A 22,628-nucleotide genomic window follows, 5' to 3' on the forward strand; every position below is an offset into this window, starting at 1 on the left:
TAGTTAAACATTACATTCAGTTTTAAAAATATATTATTTAGTGAAATGTATTTCTAAAACATATGATGATATTTTGTTTAAATTCATTTGAACAAATGTAAGAAAGAAAAATCATTCTGTTAGGGTTCTTTGGAGAAGCAGATAAGAAGTGTGCATTTATTTGTTTGTTTGTTTATTGATTATGATGTACTGGTTTACACAGCTATGCAAGCTGAGAAGTCCCACAAGGTGGCTATCTGCAGGCTGGAGAACCAGGAAAGCTTGTGGTATAATTCAGCTAAAGCCCTAACCACAAAGACCTGAGGGACTGGAGAGGCAGTGATGTAACTCCCAGTCCAAGGGCAGGAGAGGACAAGATGAGATGCCTTGGCTCAAGCTGTGAGGCAGGAAAAAGGGGCGAATTGTTCCTTTCTCTGACTGTTGTTCTATCTCAGTTTCCAATAGGTTGGGTGATACACACCTACATTGGGAAGCATGATCTGCTTTCCTGAGATTGTGCTAATCTTGTCTGGAAACATCTTCACAGATAGACCCAGAAATGTTTAATCTGGATACCCCATGGCCAGTCAGGTTGACTTATAAAATTAACCATCACAGCCATACTTGTGAAAAACCTCTTTAAAACATTTTATTATTTGGGCACCTGGGTGGCTCAGTTGGTTAAGCCACTGCCTTTAAGTCAGGTCACGATCCGAGTCCCAGAAGCGAGTCCCACATCAGGTTCCCAGCTCCATGAGGAGTCTGATTCTCCCCCTGACCTTCTCCCCTCTCATGCTCTCTCTCACTCTCTCTCTTTCAAATAAATAAATAAAATATTTATTTTATTTATATATAATCTTATATGTAAGATTATATATGCATAAATATATAATCTAAGATATAAAATCTTTTAAAAAGTTTGATTCTTTGAATTATATGCTCAATATATTTCAAATGAGAAGACATAGGAAGAAAAGAGAACCCTTCACATCAGAGATACTAAAACATTCATTTGTGCATATCTAAATTATAGACTAAATAACTAGAGAATGGTGAGTTTTCACAAGGGTAAATCACTTCCATTTTAATAAAAGCTTCTGTTGTAATTGACCAATATCATGAATAATAGTAATGTTCATTGAAAGCCATGAGTTTATTTCTTTCTTTCTAAAGACTTATTTGTTTGAGAGAGAGCAAGTTGTGGGGAGGTACAGAGGGAGAGAAACTTCAAGCAGACTCCCCATTCACCAGGAAGCCTGAGAAAGGTTTTGATTTCACCGCCCATGAGATCATGACCTGAGCTGAAACCAAGAGTTAGATGCTCAACCAATTGAGCCACCCAGGCTCACTGAAAGTCATGACTTTATAACACAATCCAGTAGTATGAACATTATTGCTATTATCGTTGACCAGTTGCTGTCTAAAAGGGGAGGGTCTACAGTTTAGTTAGTTATATTTTATATATCAAAACAACAACAGGAGGAGGAGTCAAGATGGCGGAGAAGTAGCAGGCTGAGACTACTTCAGCTAGCAGGAGATCAGCTAGATAGCTTATCTAAAAATTGCAAACACCTGCAAATCCATCAGCAGATTGAAGAGAAGAAGAACAGCAATTCTGGAAACAGAAAAACAACCACTTTCTGAAAGGTAGGACTGGCGGAGACGTGAATCCAAAGCGACGGGAAGATAGACCCCGGGGGAGGGGCCGGCTCCCGGCAAGCGGCGGAGCTACAGAGCACAAAATCAGGACTTTTAAAAGTCTGTTCTGCTGAAGGACATCGCTCCAGAGGCTAAATGAGGGCGAAGCCCACGTGGGGTCAGCGTGGCCTCAGGTCCCGCAGGGTCACAGAAGGATCAGGTGTGTCTGAGTGTCGCAGAGCTTGCGGGTATTGGAACAGGAAAGTCGGCTACAGAGACAGAGCCGACAGTAAGATCACAGCTCAGTGTTACCTTGAACCGGTCGCAGGCTCGGTGGGCTCGGAGCGCGGCCGGAGGTCAGGCAGACGGGAGTTACTGGGCGCTGTTCTCTGAGGGCGCACTGAGGAGTGGGGCCCCGGGCTCTAGGCTCCTCCAGGCTGGAGACCAGGAGGCCGCCATTTGTATTCCCGTCCTCCGGAACTCTATGGAAAGCGCTCAGGGAACAAAAGCTTCTGAAAGCAAACCTGAGTGGATTACTAAGCCCGGCCCCTGGTAAGGGCGGTGAAATTCCGCCTGGGGCAAAGACACTTGAGAATCACTACAACAGGCCCCTTCCCCAGAAGATCAACAAGAAATCCAGCCAAGACCAAGTTCACCTACTAAGGAGTGCGGTTTCAATACCAAGGAGAACAGCCGAATTCCAGAGGAGGAAAAAGCAAAGCACGGAACTCATGGCTTTCTCCCTGTGATTTTTTTTTAGTCTTGCAGTTAATTTAATTTTTTTCTTTTTTCTTTTCTTTTTTTTTTTTCCTTGTCTTCTGGTAAAATTTTTTTTAAATTTTACCCTTTTCTTTTTTAAGGTTTTTAAACTAGTTTATCTAATATATATATATATTTTTTTCTTTTTTATATTTTTCTTTATTTGTTTTCTTTTTTTTTTTAATTCTTTTTTTTCCCTTTTTTTTTCGTTCTCCCTTTTTGAACCTCTTTTTATCCCCTTTTTCCCCCCTCACGATTTGAGATCTCTTCTGATTTGGTTAAAGCATATTTTCCTGGGGTTGTTGCCACTCTTTTAGTATTTTACTTGCTCCTTCATATACTCTTATCTGGATAAAATGACAAGACGAAAAAATTCAACACAAAAAAAAAGAACAAGAGGCAGTACCGAAGGCTAGGGACCTAATCAATACAGACATTGGTAATATGTCAGATCTAGAGTTCAGAATGACAATTCTCAAGGTTCTAGCCGGGCTCAAAAAAGGCATGGAAGATATTAGAGAAACACTCTCGGGAGATATAAAAGCCCTTTCTGGAGAAATAAAAGAACTAAAATATAACCAAATTGACATCAAAGAAGCTATTAATGAGGTGCAATCAAAAATGGAGGCTCTCACTGCTAGGATAAATGAGGCAGAAGAAAGAATTAGCGACATAGAAGACCAAATGACAGAGAATAAAGAAGCTGAGCAAAAGAGGGACAAACATCTACTGGACCACGAGGGGAGAATTCAAGAGATAAGTGACACCTTAAGACGAAACAACATTAGAATAATTGGGAATCCAGAAGAAGAAAGAGAGAGGGGAGCAGAAGGTATACTGGAGAGAATTATTGGGGAGAATTTCCCCAATATGGCAAAGGGAATGAGCATCAAAATTCAGGAGGTTCAGAGAACGCCCCTCAAAATCCATAAGAATAGGCCCACACCCCGTCACCTAATAGTAAAATTTACAAGTCTCAGTGATAAAGAGAAAATCCTGAAAGCAGCCAGGGAAAAGAAGTCTGTAACATACAATGGTAAAAATATTAGATTGGCAGCTGACTTATCCACAGAGACCTGGCAGGCCAGAAAGAGCTGGCATGATATTTTCAGAGCACTAAACGAGAAAAACATGCAGCCAAGAATACTATATCCAGCTAGGCTATCACTGAAAATAGAAGGAGAGATTAAAAGCTTCCAGGACAAACAAAACCTGAAAGAATTTGCAAACACCAAACCAGCTCTACAGGAAATATTGAAAGGGGTCCTCTAAGCAAAGAGAGAGCCTACAAGTGGTAGATCAGAAAGGAACAGACCATATACAGTAACAGTCATCTTACAAGCAATACAATGGTACTAAATTCATATCTCTCAATAGTTACCCTGAATGTTAATGGGCTAAATGTCCCTGTCAAAAGACACAGGGTATCAGAATGGATAAAAAAACAAAACCCATCTATATGTTGCCTCCAAGAAACTCATTTTAAGCCCGAAGACACCTCCAGATTTAAAGTGAGGGGGTGGAAAAGAATTTACCATGCTAATGGACATCAGAAGAAAGCAGGAGTGGCAATCCTTATATCAGATCAATTAGATTTTAAGCCAAAGACTATAATAAGAGATGAGGAAGGACACTATATCATACTCAAAGGGTCTGTCCAACAAGATCTAACAATTTTAAATATCTATGCCCCCAATTGGGAGCAGCCAACTATATAAACCAATTAGTAACAAAATCAAAGAAACACATCAACAATAATACAATAATAGTAGGGGACTTTAACACTCCCCTCACTGAAATGGACAGATCATCCAAGCAAAAGATCAGCAAGGAAATAAAGGCCTTAAACGACACACTGGACCAGATGGACATCACAGATATATTCAGAATATTTCATCCCAAAGCAACAGAATACACATTTTTCTCTAGTGCACATGGAACATTCTCCAGAATAGATCACATCCTCGGTCCTAAATCAGGACTCAACCGGTATCAAAAGATTGGGATCATTCCCTGCATATTTTCAGACCACAATGCTCTAAAGCTAGAACTCAACCACAAAAGGAAGTTTGGAAAGAACCCAAATACATGGAGACTAAACAGCATCCTTCTAAAGAATGAATTGGTCAACTGGGAAATTAAAGAAGAATTGAAAAAAATCATGGAAACTAATGATAATGAAAACACAGCGGTTCAAAATCTGTGGGACACAACAAAGGCAGTCCTGAGAGGTAAATATATAGCTGTGCAAGCCTTTCTCAAGAAACACAACCTAACCCTCCACCTAAAGGAGCTGGAGAAAGAACAAGAAAGAAACCCTAAGCCCAGCAGGAGAAGAGAAATAATAAAGATCAGAGCAAAAATCAATGAAATAGAAACCAAAAAAACAATAGAACAAATCAACGAAACTAGGAGCTGGTTCTTTGAAAGAATTAATAAAATTGATAAACCCCTGGCCCGACTTATCAAAAAGAAAAGAGAAAGGACCCAAATAAATAAAATCATGAATGAAAGAGGAGAGATCACAACTAACACCAAAGAAATACAAACTATTATAAGAACATATAACGAGCAACACTACGCCAACAAATTTGACAATCTGGAAGAAATGGATGCATTCCTAGAAACATATAAACTACCACAACTGAACAAGGAAGAAATAGAAACCCTGAACAGACCCATAACCAGTAAAGAGATTCAAACAGTCATTATAAATCTCCAAACAAACAAAAGCCCAGGACCAGACGGCTTCCCGGGGGAATTCTACCAAACATTTAAAGAAGAACTAATTCCTATTCTCCTAAAACTGTTCCAAAAAATAGAAATGGAAGGAAAACTTCCAAACTCATTTTATGAGGCCAGCATCACCTTGATCCCAAAACCAGACAAGGATCCCATCAAAAAAGAGAGCTATAGACCAATATCCTTGATGAACACAGATGCGAAAATACTCAACAAAATACTAGCCAATAGGATTCAACAGTACATTAAAAGAATTATTCACCACGACCAAGTGGGATTTATTCCAGGGCTGCAAGGTTGGTTCAACATCCGCAAATCAGTCAATGTGATACAACACATCAATAAAAGAAAGAACAACAACCATATGATACTCTCAATAGATGCTGAAAAAGCATTTGACAAAGTACAGCATCCCTTCCTGATCACAACTCTTCAAAGTGTAGGGATAGAGGGCACATACCTCAATATCATCAAAGCCATCTATGAACAACCCACCGCAAATATCATTCTCAATGGAGAAAAACTGAAAGCTTTTCCGCTAAGTTCAGGAACACGGCAGGGATGTCCATTATCACCACTGCTATTCAACATAGTACTAGAGGTCCTAGCCTCAGCAATCAGACAACAAAAGGAAATTAAAGGCATCCAAATCGGCAAAGAAGAAGTCAAATTATCCCTCTTCGCAGATGATATGATACTATATGTGGAAAACCCAAAAGACTCCACTCCAAAACTGCTAGAACTTATACAGGAATTCAGTGAAGTGTCAGAATATAAAATCAATGCACAGAAATCAGTTGCATTTCTCTACACCAACAACAAGACAGAAGAAAGAGAAATTAAGGAGTCAATCCCATTTACAATTGCACCCCAAACCATAAGATACCTAGGAATAAACCTAACCAAAGAGGCACAGAATCTATACTCAGAAAACTATAAAGTACTCATGAAAGAAATTGAGGAAGAACACAGAGAAATGGAAAAATGTTCCATGCTCCTGGATTGGAAGAATAAATATTGTGAAAATGTCTATGCTACCTAAAGCAATATACACATTTAATGCAATTCCTATCAAAGTACCATCCATCTTTTTCAAAGAAATGGAACAAATCATTCTAACATTTATATGGAACCAGAAAAGACCTCGAATAGCCAAAGGGATATTGAAAGAGAAAGCCAATGTTGGTGGCATCACAATTCCGGACTTCAAGCTCTATTACAAAGCTGTCATCATCAAGACAGCATGGTACTGGCACAAAAACAGACACATAGATCAATGGAACAGAATAGAGAGCCCAGAAATAGACCTTCAACTCTACAGTCAACTAATCTTTGACAAAGCAGGAAAGACTGTCCAATGGAAAAAAGACAGCCTCTTCAATAAATGGTGTTGGGCAAATTGGACAGCCACATGCAGAAAAATGAAATTGGACCATTTCCTTACACCACACACAAAAATAGACTCAAAATGGATGAAGGACCTCAATGGGAGAAAGGAATCCATCAAAATCCTTGAGAACACAGGCAGCAACCTCTTTGACCTCAGCCGCAGCAACATCTTCCTAGGAACATCGCCAAAGGCAAGGGAAGCAAGGGAAAAAATGAACTATTGGGATTTCATCAAGATCAAAAGCTTTTGCACAGCAAAGGAAACAGTTAACAAAATCAAAAGACAACTGACAGAATGGGAGAAGATATTTGCAAACGACATATCAGATAAAGGACTAGTGTCCAGAATCTATAAAGAACTTAGCAAACTCAACACCCAAAGAACAAATAATCCAATCAAGAAATGGGCAGAGGACATGAACAGACATTTCTGCAAAGAAGACATCCAGATGGCCAACAGACACATGAAAAAGTGCTCCATATCACTCGGCATCAGGGAAATACAAATCAAAACCACAACGAGATATCACCTCACACCAGTCAGAATGGCTAAAATCAACAAGTCAGGAAATGACAGATGCTGGCGAGGATGCAGAGAAAGGGGAACTCTCCTACACTGTTGGTGGGAATGCAAGCTGGTGCAGCCACTCTGGAAAACAGCATGGAGGTTCCTCAAAATGTTGAAAATAGAACTGCCCTTTGACTCAGCAATTGCACTACTGGGTATTTACCCTAAAGATACAAACGTAGTGATCCAAAGGGGCATGTGCACCCGAATGTTTATAGCAGCAATGTAGACAATAGCCAAACTATGGAAAGAACCTAGATGTCCATCAACAGATGAATGGATCAAGAAGATGTGGTATATATACACAATGGAATACTATGCAGCCATCAAAAGAAATGAAATCTTGCCATTTGCGACAACATGGATGGAACTAAAGCGTATCATGCTTAGCGAAATAAGTCAAGCAGAGAAAGACAACTGTCATATGATCTCCCTGATATGAGGAAGTGGTGATGCAACATGGGGGCTTGAGTGGGTAGAAGAAGAATCAATGAAACAAGATGGGATTGGGAGGGAGACAAACCATAAGTGACTCTTAATCTCACAAAACAAACTGAGGGTTGCTGGGGGGAGGGGGGTTGGGAGAAGGGGGTGGGATTATGGACATTGGGGAGGGTATGTGCTTTGGTGAGTGCTTTGAAGTGTGTAAACCTGGTGATTCACAGACCTGTACTCCTTGGGATAAAAATATATAAAAAATAGAAAATTAAAAACAACAGCAACAACAACAACAACAACAGCAAAACCAAAGTCTAGTGGCTGAGCATAATGAATGTTTTTGGTCCTGTAAAAGTGAGGGTTTGTGTTCATAGTCAGTAAGCAGCTTTTTCCAGGTGATGATTCAGGCACTGAAGCTCTTCCAATTTTGAGGTCCCGACATCCCACATGGTCTTCAGTCTTCCTCTGGCTGCTGGAGAAGAAATAGGCAGTATATAACCACCCCTGGTTGGTACTGGTGTACATTCATGGATAAGATCTTACCACAAAGTCACACCTACTTTGTGTATATTTACAGAGTCTTCTGCACACCTGCCTCTCCACCTCAACTCTTTACTTTAAAAAAGAGAGCCTAAATGCCTATGGAATCTGGTCTCTCTGCTGCTGCTTGACCTAGCTGGTTTATCAATGTTAAATCAGAGCATTTGTCATAGAGCATACCTTTCATGCTGTAGTTAGCATAATGCACTTTGTCAATATGAGTGATTGTCCTCCTGAGTAAAATTGACAAATATATTGCTTAGGAAGAAATAAACTTAATTAAAAACAATAAAAACAAAATGGAAATCCTTCAATGAAAATTCTAATCTAAAATGTGACTAGGTATTAGGTTTCATTTTACTTTCAAGGAGGTGAAGTTGTTTTGTTTCATTCTTTTTTCCTTTGTTCTACACCAAATATTTATATATAATATATAAATATATATATAATATATCGATCCATTATATATCCTATATATTATATATAATAATATATATTATATATATATATCCATCATAAATATTGCCTTTATATTAAGGACTTATTTAGGAATAATAATGATGTGTTTTATGTAAATAATTAGCAAATTTCACCATAAATAATATTAATAATTAAAATTATGCATGCGTAATTAGTTTATTTCAGTTTTCCTCTGTGTTGGGCACACTGACTGAAAAAATGATTCGTGTTGTTTCATAGCCATTTAAGGCATATTAGTAATAGTCTAGCACGTATTTTTCAAAACAGTATATTTCAACGTATTCTGGCAATTTGATATTTACATTCACAAGAAGTTTGATAATGGGCTTCTACATGCCATGGGTTAGGTATCTCTCTTTTGAAATCAGCTCCGATAATAAGAGTGCCAAGAGACTGACATGAAAGTAGGGAAATTATATTTTGCTTCCATTTTCCTCTTTTAGTTGCAAAATAGTTGAGGGAAAAGACAATGAATTATGGGAATACCTATGGTTGTTCTATAATTGCGGCAAAGTGATCCCTAGGTCTTGAGAGCTCTTAGAAACTTTAAATACACCAGTGGGATCACCTGTATGGAGCAGGAAAGTTCATTTGCTATTTTGTCTGACCTAAATGGATTTGTTTTTTCTCCACATACCTAAGTAAACCCAGCAAAGGATTATCATTCTTATCCTTCAGGTTAAGTTTTTCCTTTATCTGAGCACTGAAAGGATATGTGAAAGAATGTTAAGAATATTTTTGTTAGGGTGCCTGAATGGCTCAGTTGGTTAAACATCAGACTCCTGATTTGGCTCAGGTCATGATCTCAGGGTCTGGAGGTGGAACCCTATGTCAGGCTTCCCTCTTTCTTACCCTCTGTGGGGGTCTGCTTCCCCTCTCTTCCCTCTGCTCCTACCACACCTGAGGGCAATCTTTCCCTCCTCCTCTTTCTTTTTTTTTTAATGTATGTTTAAAAATTTTTATTTATTTGACAGACAGAGATCACAAGTAGACAGAGAGGCAGGCAGAGAGAGAGAGAGGGGAGGAAGCAGGCTCCCCACCAAGCAGAGAGCTTGATGTGGGGCTCGATCCCAGGACCCTGGGATTATGACCTGAGCTGAAGGCAGAGGCTTAACCTCCACCCAGGCACCCCTCTCCCCCTCTTTCTTAAATAAAGAAATAAATCTTTTTTAAAAAGAATATTTTTGGTAATGCCTTCAACTGGGGATCATTTAGTTTAATTTCTTATAGGAAAACTTGAATGAAACAAATATCATTTTTTATGTCAAGAAAAATTATTCTGATCATGGTGTGTTTTTATTCACAAAACCATACACGCATATATAGTACCTGAATTAACAACAGCTATGATATCTGGGTGATATCCAAGTCATGTATTAGTTCAGAAAATTAAGAATACAAATGGAGCAAGACCTCTAGAATTATTTAGGAATAATAGTGATGCTTTGTGTATAAAGAATCAACAAACTGCACCACAAATAATGCTAATAATTAAAATTATGCATGACAGAAAAAATGTCTTAGTGCTCCATTTGTGTTGTAAATTTCCTATACTAATACGTGACGGGGGTGTCACTCAGATATCGTACCTGTTGCTGTTTCAGGTACCATATGTGTGTATACGGTTTTATGAGTTTGGTCAGTTTGTCTCTGCAGGAGAAGCAACTTCTAGAGATGAAGAATGAATGAATCTTTCAATGAATGACCTCACATATAAAAAGAGGATGTATAAATAAATGATATGGATAACAGAAAGTGAGTAGAGTCAGATCATGGAGAACTGGTGCAACTGAGAAAAGCTTTATAGCAGCACTTGGGTGTCCAGGTTTTGAAGAATGGGAAGAATCTGCATATCGAAAGGGCCAAGCAGAGGTAATGGCCCAAACCTGAAGATCAGAGGACCAACAGAAGAAAAGGTACAGAACTAATAATGTGCATGATAAATTCCCTATACCATGGAAATTAATACTTTTTAAAAAACATGATAGTATGTGCTCAACCATATATGGGCTTAGAAGTGACTCAGGTGCCAATTTGCAATCTCTGACTCAGAAGTGGAATGCAGGCTGCAGTTTTGTTTGCTCTTGACATGAATATGTTAACATTTATAAGGCTGAATTTGCACATACATGGGGGAAACCAATAGTCATAATTACTGTATAGAAAATTGTGAAGAGGAATTAGATATTCTTTAAATTAAATATTTACCTTTCTTTGAAGAAGCAAGCATCCTAAAGACAGTTAATTATTTAGCATAAAAACTCCAGATTGCATGGAGCACTGGGTGTGGTGAAAAAAAAATGAATACTGTTATGCCGAAAATAAATAAAAAAAAAATAAAAAAAAACCCCTCAAGAATATATGAACATAAAGCACTATGGGTCACTTAATATAATGCTGATTCATTAAGCCATAACAACATCCTCTTCAAACATGATGTAATGAAATATAATTTCTTTAAAATGTCTGAACTACCTTAACAGACTGTAAGTTTCTGTAGAGAAGGGCCTGTCTGATTCATTTTTGTTTCCTCCAGAACATCAGCACATAGAAGCTATTCAATAAGTATATGTCTGGTGGTGATGAGATTAATAAAAACTTTAAAACTTGATAAGTCAGTAAAATATTTGAAATGAGGGGCTGGGAAGAAAGTGCCTCGATTATAAATGATAATGATGGTGAATATTAGACATTGTTGGGAGACGGTATACATGACAACTTTGAGCACCAGTTAATTTTACTCAAGAAGGTGAGGGATAAATGAAATGACAGACTGGGATGAATTTTAGACAAAGAAAGTTAGAAGGAAAAAAGTCAGCTGGGGTTAAGGAGTAGAAATCAGAGGGTGGGTCTGGAATGGCAGGAAAAAAGGTTACTGTTATTGGAAGAAGTAGGATTCCTTGATTAGGTAAAATATGAGTGATAAAATCAGGTTAAACTGATTTTTATTATAATTATGTTTGAAATTTTAGAATTCATCAGTTTAGTTTACATGCACATATACACATACATACACACCTATATAATTTACATTATAGATATACAATTCACATGATATAAATGATATAAGTTTTGTTAATACTTAATCCCCAAAAGAATATATTTGCTTTGGAGAAATCAGAACTCTGTCCCTTTTCCCCTTACATAAAGACTGGAAAGTATTTATTGCTTTTTCTTCCTCAGGTTCATTCTGGTCTTATAGAATATACATTTTCAGTTTTATTTCAACAGAACATCTATGGATAGCTTAAATTTCTATTTCTTTATCTTTGTCAACATTTTTATTTCCCCAGTGGACATTTCTGCAAAATCCATTTTTACTTCTATGTGATCCCAGGAACTCTACTAATCAAATTCAATAACATCCTTGGTATAATTTCAGGAGGAAATTCCAGGGAGCACCTCAAGTTTACCACTTTCTTGGAAGGGAAATATTAACACCCTCACCTCTTGCTCCCCATATAAGATTCTGGGTAGGAGTGTGTTACTCATTTTCTGAAGAAGGATTAACTCTTTTAGACCTCTCCAGTCACTTGGTAAATTACCTCTTCTGCTGTCCAGAGCAGTGCTCAGAGATTTCAAGGACTGAATGCTTCAACAGTAGAAAAATTCATTATATAAGTAGTTTCCTTCAAATTTTATTTTAAAAAGTGTTTCTTATATAAGGGCATGTACATATATATTTATATATGAGTATATGTATGCATTTGAATTTATACAAAAGGATATTGGGGATTTTAGTTGTATATTTGTATTATTAGCTAAGCTACAGGTTTTCTGGCTATAATAGAAATCCAATAAAATAGTGGCTTACTCTAGATCAGGTTTTATCAATTTTAGCACTGTTGACATTTTAGACTATATAATTCTTGGAAATGGGAGCTTTCTTGTGTATTGTAGGATGTTTAGCCACATCACTGGGTTCTACCCACAGATGCCAGACATAATCACACTGTCCCAGTTAATGATAACCAAAAATGTCTCCTAAACATCCTCTGGGGGTCAGGGAGGCCAAGTTGGCCCCTACTGAGAATCACTGAGCTGGATATAAATGTGTGACTCACCCAGAGAGCCCAAGCAGGTACAATGGCTTTGTTCCGCATTAGGACCTCTGACTCCTTGTTTTCTCATCTCTGGGACCTGTCCTCATCATACAGGCCCACAGATCTTTCTCAAGTATCCTGATTCTAGGAGAGCAAGGAAAACGGTGCTGGTAAACTTATTCTGTATTAACAAAAACAAAACAAAAAAAAAGTCCCCAGCTGGGGGACATTGGCTCTGATAGGATTAATGGATTTCCATGTGGTAAACACTTCTCTCATGGTTGATATTAAACTACCAACAGTTTAATAACTGGCTTGCTAGATTCTTGAATGTTTAACAGTAAACTTTTGTAAGGTGATTTTGGTGGGAAGAAGCATAACACAGATAGAAAAAAGGGGAAGAGGAGGAGAAGGTACAGGCTTCTGTTTAATGGTAAAGTGAGGTTTCATTTCTGTTCATGACCATGTTCATCCTAGCTGCAAGGAGGCTAAAATGCCATGTTTTTTTTTTTTTTTTTCTGGTCAGCATACGGCTAGCCAAAGAATCAGACAATCGATCTCTAAGAGACATAGAGAATATTTATTGGAGGGGGGGAACTGCCCCTTCTATACTATTATAGCAAAAAATCAACCAGAAATCTCAGTGAATTTTATTTAAGATGATTTAAAAAATCTCAGGAGATGAGATACATCACAGATCTGCCTGTTCCAACAGTCAAAGATTCCTCACACAGCTAATATCAGAGGTTGCTGGGTGACTGTTCTTGCAATTTCTTAAACTGAAGGTACATGTGTCTCTAAAATTCTATACTTTTAGCTCAGTTAGTTTTAATTTGAATTTGAAGTTGGTTACCTATGTTCTCCAGGAATAAATATTGGAGGATTTTGGAATTAGAAGAAGCTTAATAATGATAATGATAACAGTATTAATAGATAACCTATATAATACCATGTGTCAGCCACTATCTAAATATTTTACATATTTTTATGTTAATTTAATCTTCACAACAACTCAACTAAGGCTGAAATGGGGGTAATCAGGACAATTCCAAGGCCATAAAAAGCCAGATCTAGCATAAAACTGTGTTATCAGTTTTAGTGATAGAGCAGAAAGCTGGATTTGGGTCTTAAAGATTTTTAAAAATTTATTTATTTTGAGAGAGGTTGAGAGAGAGAGGTGGAGAGAGAGTGCACACGTAGGGGAGGAATAGAGGGAGAGAATCTCAAAGACTCCCATCTGAGCACAGAGCCAAATGTGGGGCTCAATCCAAGGACATTGAGATAATGACCTGAGCCAAAACTAAGAATTGGATGCTTAACTGCCTGAGCCACCCAGGCACCCCTGGATTTGAGTTTTGGACTTATGTTTGCTACTTGCTGGTTCTGGAAACTTGGTAGGTTTTTGTTTTGTTTTGTTTTTACAATTTCCTCATTTGTGAAATGGAGATAATAACCCTTCCTTTTTAGGATTGTTGTGAAGATGGAATGATTTATGGAGTTGCTTTGGTGCTAATGACAGATCCAAAATAACAGTTGATTAAACAAGATGGACATTTGTTTCTTTATAATGAAAAAGTCCCAATACATAGTTCAGGCTTGGGTTACAGCTGTGAGATCCTCAGAATCCAGGCTCCTACCCTGTTGCTTAATATTTATCAATATTTAGTACTCAGGAGTGCTCTAAGATTCCTAGTCCCACATCTTAGCAGTGGGAGCTGGGCAAAAGGGAAGTAATCAGTGTGTCCTTTCCTTTAAGGACAAGACCTGGAAGCTGAGCACATTGGGGAACTTCTCTAAAAATGAGGGGTTTGGAGGGGTCATTTTCCTCCCCCATCCCAAAACATAAACACAGAGCTACATGCAGGAGGCAAGGCTGCACAGACACTTGCTACCTGACCTGCAAGCAGTGTACCATACTCACAAGGTGTCCTGAGGCCTTGCCTACTCTAAGCCTCCTAGCCTCCACCCAGAACTCAGGGTAAACTCTGTTGAAGCTGTGTGCACGCCTCACACGGCTATTGGGTGCAGCTGCTGTCACAACCCATGCTTAGCCTTGTGCCCCCAACCACTGTCATTTGCTGTCCACAGCCTCATGCCTCTGACTGCCCTAACATGCAGCCCTCAGCCATCAAGGGCTTTGGGGGATCTGGCGTAGGACTAGTGGCCCAACACAAAGTTGATAAGACAGGTGCTCCACTCCCAAGTTCCCCAGAGGGCACAATGGCTCAGAACAGGCCTGTCTGTGTCCCACTAACACCACAGAGAACAGGCACAGCCCACAGCAGGCAGAGAGTCAGGGAAGACAGCCCACTGAAAGGACAGTGACTCCGACATGACAGTAGAGTGTAAGCATCACACACAGGGTCCCCTCCTGAAGTGCCAGGATCTGGGGAACAGGGCATTGCAGGGCACTCCAGGACCTACTCTTCATAAAGTCACTACTTGCAAGAGCAGAAGCCATAGCTGACTTTCTTCACACATAGAAACAGACACAGAGAGGCAGATAAAATGAGGAGACAGAGAAAAATTATTCCAAATGAAAGAACAGGACAAGGCCATGGCTAGAGATTGAAGTGAAACAGATATAAGTACATACCTGATAGAGAATTTAAAGCAAGGATCATGAGGATATTCACTGGACTTGAGAAAAGAGTAGAACACATAAATGAGACCCTTAACACAAAGATAAGCATGATGTAGCAGAGATAAAGTTCTCAGTAAAGTGAGAAATAAAATGAGAAACACTTGATGGGATGAATAGCAGGTTGGAAGAAGAAGAGGAATGAGTTAGTGACCTAGATGACAGGGTAATGGAAAGTAGTCAAAGTGAACAAAAGAGAGAAAGAAGAATTACACAAAATGAGAATAGACTTAGAGAACTCAGTGGCTTCTAACATAACAGCATTTGTATTATAGGAGTTCCAGAAGAAGAGAGGAAAAATGGGCAGGAAATTTATCTGAAGAAAAAATAGCTGAAAACTTGCCCAATCTGGGGAAGGAAACAGATATCTAGATACAGGAGGTACAGAGAACTCCTATCAAAATCAACAAAAACAGGTCCATACCAGAACATAGCATAATTGAGTTGTCAAAATAGAGTGATAAAGAAAACGTTTTAAAAGCATCAAGACAAAAGAAGTCAGTAACTTACATGGGAGGACCCATAAGGTTAGCAGGAGATTTTTTATAGAAACCTTACGAGCCCAAATAGAGTGGTGTGATATATACAAAATGCTGAATGGGAAGAATGTGCAACTGAAAATACTCTATCCAGCAAGACTACCATTCAAAAAAAGGAGAGTTAAAGAGCTTCCCAGACAAACAAAAACTAAGGAGTTTATGACCAGTAAACCAGGTCTGCAGGAGATACTAAAGGGGACTCGTTGAATGGGAAGGAGAGACCCAAAGTGACAGTATAGAGCTCAAGAACAAAAACACAGAAAAAATAAATATTTCTCTTAAAAATACCAGTCAAGAAACTCACCAAAAGAGGGCATAAAATATAACAAAAGATGCCTAAAGTACAGGGAGGAGAAAAGAACTGGGCTCAATCTTCACTGATCAACTTTTATTGACTGCTATATTCAAAGAGGTTATATACAAACCTAATGATAACCATGTATCCCAAACCACTAAAGAATATGCAAAGAATAAAGAGAAAGAAAGCCAAATACATCACTAAAGGAAACCAAATCAGCAAAACATGGAAGACAAGGAAGGATCAGAGAAAATATTCAGAAACAACAACAAAACAAGTAATAAAATGGCACTATTGAATATACATCTATCAATCATTACTTTGAATGTCACGAGGGGATGGGGACTAGGGAGGGCACTTGTTATGATGGGCACTAGGTGATGTATGGAAGTGTTGGATCACTAGATTGTACACCTGAAATTAATATGACTGTATGTTAACTAACTGGAATGAAAATAAAAACTTGAAAAATGTTTATCTTTATTACTAATAGTATGTAAGAAAGCTATTGTGGCTGTATGGGATGACTAGAGTCTCTGCCCCAGATGGGATAACATAGGCTAAGCACTTGGTACATATGCAGTAATAATACACAGTAATATTAACATCCCCTTTTTTATTGATTTAGGGTCTTTTATCTCCCAGAGATAAAGTTATTTCAGATTTCCGTTGTAATGGTAATAGTTTGGAATTGTGTTACCCAAACACTTTAGGAAGTACTATTTGTCTCTGAATCAAGCTTGTGAAATAGATCTTGAACCACATGCTAAGAGGAAGTGTTATTGTCCTTATAAAATGATTTTTTTGCTCATATATTCCCTTGTAGAGAAATAATAATAATTAATGACATTTTGGAAACTTATTGGGGTGTTATACACACTTCAAGCTTTATGGCAGTTCCAGGTGACATATTTGCTTTTGCAGAATACTGAAATACTCAGTGCGGCTGGTGGCTGTAAGATTGTTTTAATTATTCCTTTCAAACAATGAGTTCTGGAGTTAGCATAAGACCTGATCAGTAGAACATTGTGAGTTTGGTTGAGGGGCCTGGGAACTTGTCCAAGAAGACCTTTTATATCCCACAATTCTAACTTTAATAAGTGAGAATAGAAGAGGGAAATCATGGGCACTGGAATGTTGTGGGCCTTGTGTCACGAGCAAGCTTGCCTTCAACATTTACCCACATTCCTTTTTTTTTTTTTTAAGATTTTATTTATTTATTTGACAGACAGAGATCACAAGTAGACAAAGAGGCAGGCAGAGAGAGAGGAGGAGGCAGGCTCCCTGCTGAGAAGAGAGCCCGATGTGGGGCTCCAACCCAGGACCCTGTGATCGTGACCTGAGCTGAAGGCAGAGGCTTTAACCCACTGAGCCATCCAGGCGCCCCTGGATTATAATTGTTAATACTGTTATTCTTGATGAGAGCAGAAAGAGGAGTAGCTATTCTTCTCTGGGAGTTTTCTATTTCTGCCTCTGATCATACCACATGGAGATGTTCAAAGTGGTCTGCCTAGAGAAATGACAGAAGTCACAAAAGATATTTAAATACCCTCCTCTGCTTCCTATAGGACTTCTTCTCTCTGTAAGTGAGGTCAGGGGTGATCTCTCTGTCCTCAACACTTGAAGCAATGGCTGGAGAACTAACAGCTGATTGCAGATTCCATTTTGGGGGTAGTTTTGGAGTCCCTCAGCTGCATCTTAGGCCACCCAACTCGTGTTTAATTTTATGCTTTAAATTCCACGTTTTTTATTTAAAATCTGTTTTAGAAATTAAAAGTGCTGCTGAATATTAAAAAACCATAAAATCCTCCATGTTTATTTTGTATGTAACTCTCTCTATTTGTCTATTTTTCTAAAAGATATTATTCACTTATTTTAGAGAAAGGGTGAGAGAGAAAGAGCAGTGGGAGGAGCAGAGGGAGAAAAAGATAATCTTCAGCAGACTCCATGGCACTGAGAGCAGAGCCCCATGTGGGCCTCAGTACCAGAACCCTGAGATCATGACGTGAGCCAAAACCAAGAGTTAAGTTGAACACTTAAACCAACTGAGCCATGCAGGTGCCCCTCTATACATGTTTTTTTTTTTTTTTTTTTTCCCCATCATTTAGCTCTGGAAGCCCAACTATTCATCCAGGGCAAGTAATGATAGAGAAGATAAGCTCAAGATGTTCTGAAGCTGGCAAGTGTGACTATAACAAGAAAAAGAAATCCTCTAACAGTGAAGTCTAGACCTTTCTTACATTAAATGGGCCATCAGATGTGGCTCTGTAACTTATAAGATTTAAAAAGAAGATAGGGTGCCTGGGTGGCTCAGTCATTAGGCATCTGCCTTTGGCTCGGACACTGATCCCAGAGTCCTGGGATCAAGGCCCGCATTGGGCTCCCTGCTTGGTAAGAAGCCTGTTTCTCCCTCTCCCAGCCCCACCCCCACCCCCGGCTTGTGTTCTCCCTCTCACTGTCTCTGTCAAATAAATAAATAAAATATTTTAAAAAGAAGCTAAAATTAGCAGTCAAAATTTAAAAAGAAACAGAAAAGGGTGAAATTCACATTTGTAGCAAGAGGTCCTAATTAGAACTCAGTTCCTAAAATCAACCAATGAACTAAATGAACATAACATTCTGTTGATGGTAGAAGTTACAGCAAATTCTGACTTCAAATGTGCCTGCAAATGATTTCTATCTAGCAAGAAAGAAAAACTTGAATTCAGACTGTGCTTGTGTTTTTTATGAACAACAGATTATTTACCCAAATATTAATAATTCACTCCATGATTCTTAAGAAAAATTGTAAAGTGATTAAAATGCAGATGTGTAAGATTAAAAACCTGTATGTTTACTTGGTAATGTGAACTCCTTCCACTTTTAGCCAGGGTGCCATTCTTGTAGATTTTAATTCTTTGGGAAATATTGCTCTTCTCAAAGATTTAGCCTGGGTGGGACGCCTGGGTGGCTCAGTTGGTTAAGCAGCTGCCTTTGGCTCAGGTCATGATCCCAGCGTCCTGGGATTGAGTCCAGCATTGGGCTCCTTGCTCGGCAGGGAGCCTGCTTCTCCCTCTGCCTCTGCCTGCCATTCTGTCTGCCTGTGCTTGCTCTCTCGCCCTCTCTCTCTGATAAATAAATAAAATCTTAAAAAAAAAAAAAGACTTTCTCATGTAATTCTTAAAAAAAAAAAGATTTAGCCTGGGTGTATGGGACCCACAATGTGGAGATGTGTGCGTAAGCAGTAACCTTAGGGAAATGAGGCTGTACACAGGCAGGAAATTCACCTCACACTGGAGGAAATTTACTCATAATCTCCAGGGTAAACATCTTGGGATTATGTTCAAGAGAGTCCCCTGCAACAAAAAGTTATCTGGCCTAAAAATGTCTATAATGCCATGACACCCTGTTATAGATGAAGAAACTCTGCCTAGACAGGCTAAGAAGTGTGTCCAAGGACCCACAGCCAGCAGGTGACTGTGTAGCACTTGGCACCTAGAGGGCTCTGAACTAAGAGTCTTGGTCCAGTCTGGAGTGAAGGTTCCAGGGTACCTGACTCATGACGATGCACATAAATTTGCTTTTTTTCCCCTTTAAATTAAGCACTCTTAATTTTTCCCTACTAAAATTGAGTTCAGCTGTCATAAAGAGTATAAAGAGCTTTGTTTATTTTTCCCCCAGTATAATTGCATTTAAGCATTGAAGTTGGGCTCATTTTTATTCTATTTTCAGCCCAGGATTGAGGTGCCTTAGGTGATTCTTAGATTAGCTCCATCTAATTAAGTGTTGGTGCATTGTGTTCTAGACTGTCTTCCATCATTGTGGCATGCCAGTGTTGTATCCTAGGTGTTTGGCAGGGTCCCTTGTCATCTTTTTCTTATTTACTCCTCCCCCCGCCCCACTGATTTTATTTCAGTGATTTCTAATGGTCCACGAAAAATGCTTTTTAAATGACCAAAATAAGCTAGAAATGGACAGGATGTATTTGAGAAGGCAAAATTCAGGTCTGATTACATATTGGACAAATAGGTAACAAAAAGGTATATAGAATGATACCCAATGAGAAAGAATAAATAAGCAAATATGAATAACACCTTTTGTATTAATGATATGTAGCTATATTTCCAATTAGAAATTTTACTTCTAGGGGTACCTGGGTGGCTCAGTGAGTTAAAGCCTCTGCCTTCGATTCAGGTCATGATTCCAGGGTTTTGGGATCAAGCCCCACATCGGGCTCTCTGCTTACCAGGGAGCCGGGTTCCTTCCCCTCTCTCTACTTCCTGTGATCTCTGTCTATCAAATAAATAAATAAAGTCTTTAAAAAAAAAGAAATTTTACTTCTATACATTTTTCACCTGAGAAAGGATTTGATATGATTTATAAAACACTCACTTTACAGAATTTGTAAATCTGGAAAATAAATGTTAAGTTTCTTAAGATGTATTTCATTAGATTTATGGTCTTTTTGGCTTTGCATTTCTCATCATCTCATATTTGGAATACCCCCAATCCTCTTAACGTGTTTGTCTGCTGCTAATGAAACATCCCTCACATTTTTCCCCCATCAGGGTACAGCTTCTAAAATTTAAATTTGATCATATCATTATTCTGCTTAAAATCCTTCAACCATTTCCATAAACTTTTCAAAGCACCTGTTGAAATATGTGAAGACCTCCACCCGCCCAACAAAATCCCTTCCTTCCAGGATGCCCTAACACAGGCCAAATGGAACAGTTTGTAGTTTCTTGTATAAGCCAGGCTTTTCGGTGCCTGGCTCCATTTGCATTTCAAGTAGGCTCACTGCAGACTGTGTACCCAAAAAACTCACTTAGTTTTTGAAATGCAAGTAATCCCCTTCTGTAAAATGTCCCATAATAAGCCATACATTCCTCTATTACAATATTGAACTATATTGTATTTTAATTAATCTATTTACCCATCTGACTTGTCCACTAAATGTTGAACTCCTCCTCGGCAAGTCCTTCCTGATCATGTTTGAACACTCTGCATTTTACATTCTGGTATATAGTAGATGCTCAATGAATATTTTTAGAGGAAGTGAGCGAATAAGTAAATGATGAATATGTCAAATTACACTAGAGTCAAATTTAATCAGTCAATTTCAAGAGCTCCTCTTCATCTCTTAATCTTTTTTGTTAAAGCATTCTCTAAAGAGTTTTATCTCAAAGTTTGGTTATAGCATATTTAAAATGTAATTGAGGATATTATTATAGGCTAACCAGACAATTGCCTATACTCATTATTGTGAAGATTGAAGGACTATTTTGATAAGCAAATAGAATATAGAAATGCATTCAAAATAAACTCAAATAGCATGACTTGAAATGCTGTGTTATCTCAAAATTTCATTAGACTGCAAACATATTTCCAGTATTCATCAATCTGGTAGTGAATTACTGCTAGAGCAATGTTTTTGAATCCCACTTCTAAAGAAGTCTATTACCAGCTAGAAGGAGGCTAGTTTCTACTGAATGATTTCGTATTTTATGTGTATATTTAGAGGACTAAATTGAGCTTAGGTCTAGTCATGCTTACTTTAAAGAGAAAAAAAAAAAAAATTTTCTTCCAGAAAGGTCCTTCTGGTCATTTTCTTTTCCACGTAATTAGTAACCTTGTGAGAGTCCTGTTATTTAGTTAGTATTTGTCATAATTTCCTGCCCTGAAAAAAATCTCATACATTAAGTTCCCAATTTTGTACAATGTTTGCTGTATAATGTTCACCAAAAAAATGAGGAAGAAAATTGCCTTATGAGGAACAGCTGTACTGTGAGGTTTGTTTGTTTGTTTGTTTGTTTGTTTTTAGACAACAGAAAATGTTACAGAAATGGAGGCAGTAAGAAATTGGGTAGCCATGAAAAGACAGGTAATATTTCATCAAACTAACTTCTTTTTTTTTTAGATTTTATTTTCTTTTTTTTTTAATTTTTTATTTTTTATAAACATATATTTTTATCCCCAGGGGTACAGGTTTACACACTTCACAGCACTCACCAAAGCACATACCCTCCCCAATGTCCATAATCCCACCCCCTTCTCCCTAGATTTTATTTTCTAATTTGAGAAAGAGAGAGAGTGAGGGAGAGAGCATAAGCAGGGTCGGGGGCAGGGAGAGAGGCAAAGGGAGAAGCAGACTCCCCGCTGATCAGTGAGCCCATCACAAAGTTCCATCCTAGGACCCTGGGGTCACGACCCAAGCAGAAGGCAAACACTTCAAACCAAATTCTGATGGAACAAGTCAAATGACAGTATGCTAGAAATCGTGTTCAGAACTTCACACATTCAGGGGGCACCAGACATGGGAGCATCTCAGTATTACTCTCCATTTTAGCAGTGATTTGTGACTTTTGTCTGTAAAATGGTTGCTTGCCCTGTAGTGTCAAGGCAGTGTTTAAAAAAGCTATGTGAGCTTCTTCTGACAAGTATAAATCCAACCCTCTTTTTCCCAGAGTGAATTCAGAAGTAGTAGTAGGCTGAGGGACCTCTAAAAACATGGGCCAAAACAGAAATAAACCAATACTATGGCAAACTCCTAAAGGGGAGCCAAGCTCTTGGGAAAATAAATAAGTACTTTAAC

The 22,628-nt window shown here is 38.4% G+C and overlaps 1 long non-coding RNA gene across 1 annotated transcript; it reads left to right on the top strand.

Moving 5' to 3' along the window:
* Positions 1-637: 637 nt before the first annotated feature.
* On the top strand, positions 638-18,429 carry LOC116574731. The gene is made up of 3 exons (XR_004279462.1): positions 638-695; positions 3,893-3,895; positions 18,410-18,429. It is a non-coding gene; the product is annotated as an uncharacterized LOC116574731 (long non-coding RNA).
* The last annotated feature ends 4,199 nt before the right edge of the window (positions 18,430-22,628 follow it).

Source organism: Mustela erminea, chromosome 16 (genome assembly GCF_009829155.1).
Source record: "Mustela erminea isolate mMusErm1 chromosome 16, mMusErm1.Pri, whole genome shotgun sequence".
In the NCBI taxonomy this organism is placed as follows: domain Eukaryota; kingdom Metazoa; phylum Chordata; class Mammalia; order Carnivora; family Mustelidae; genus Mustela; species Mustela erminea.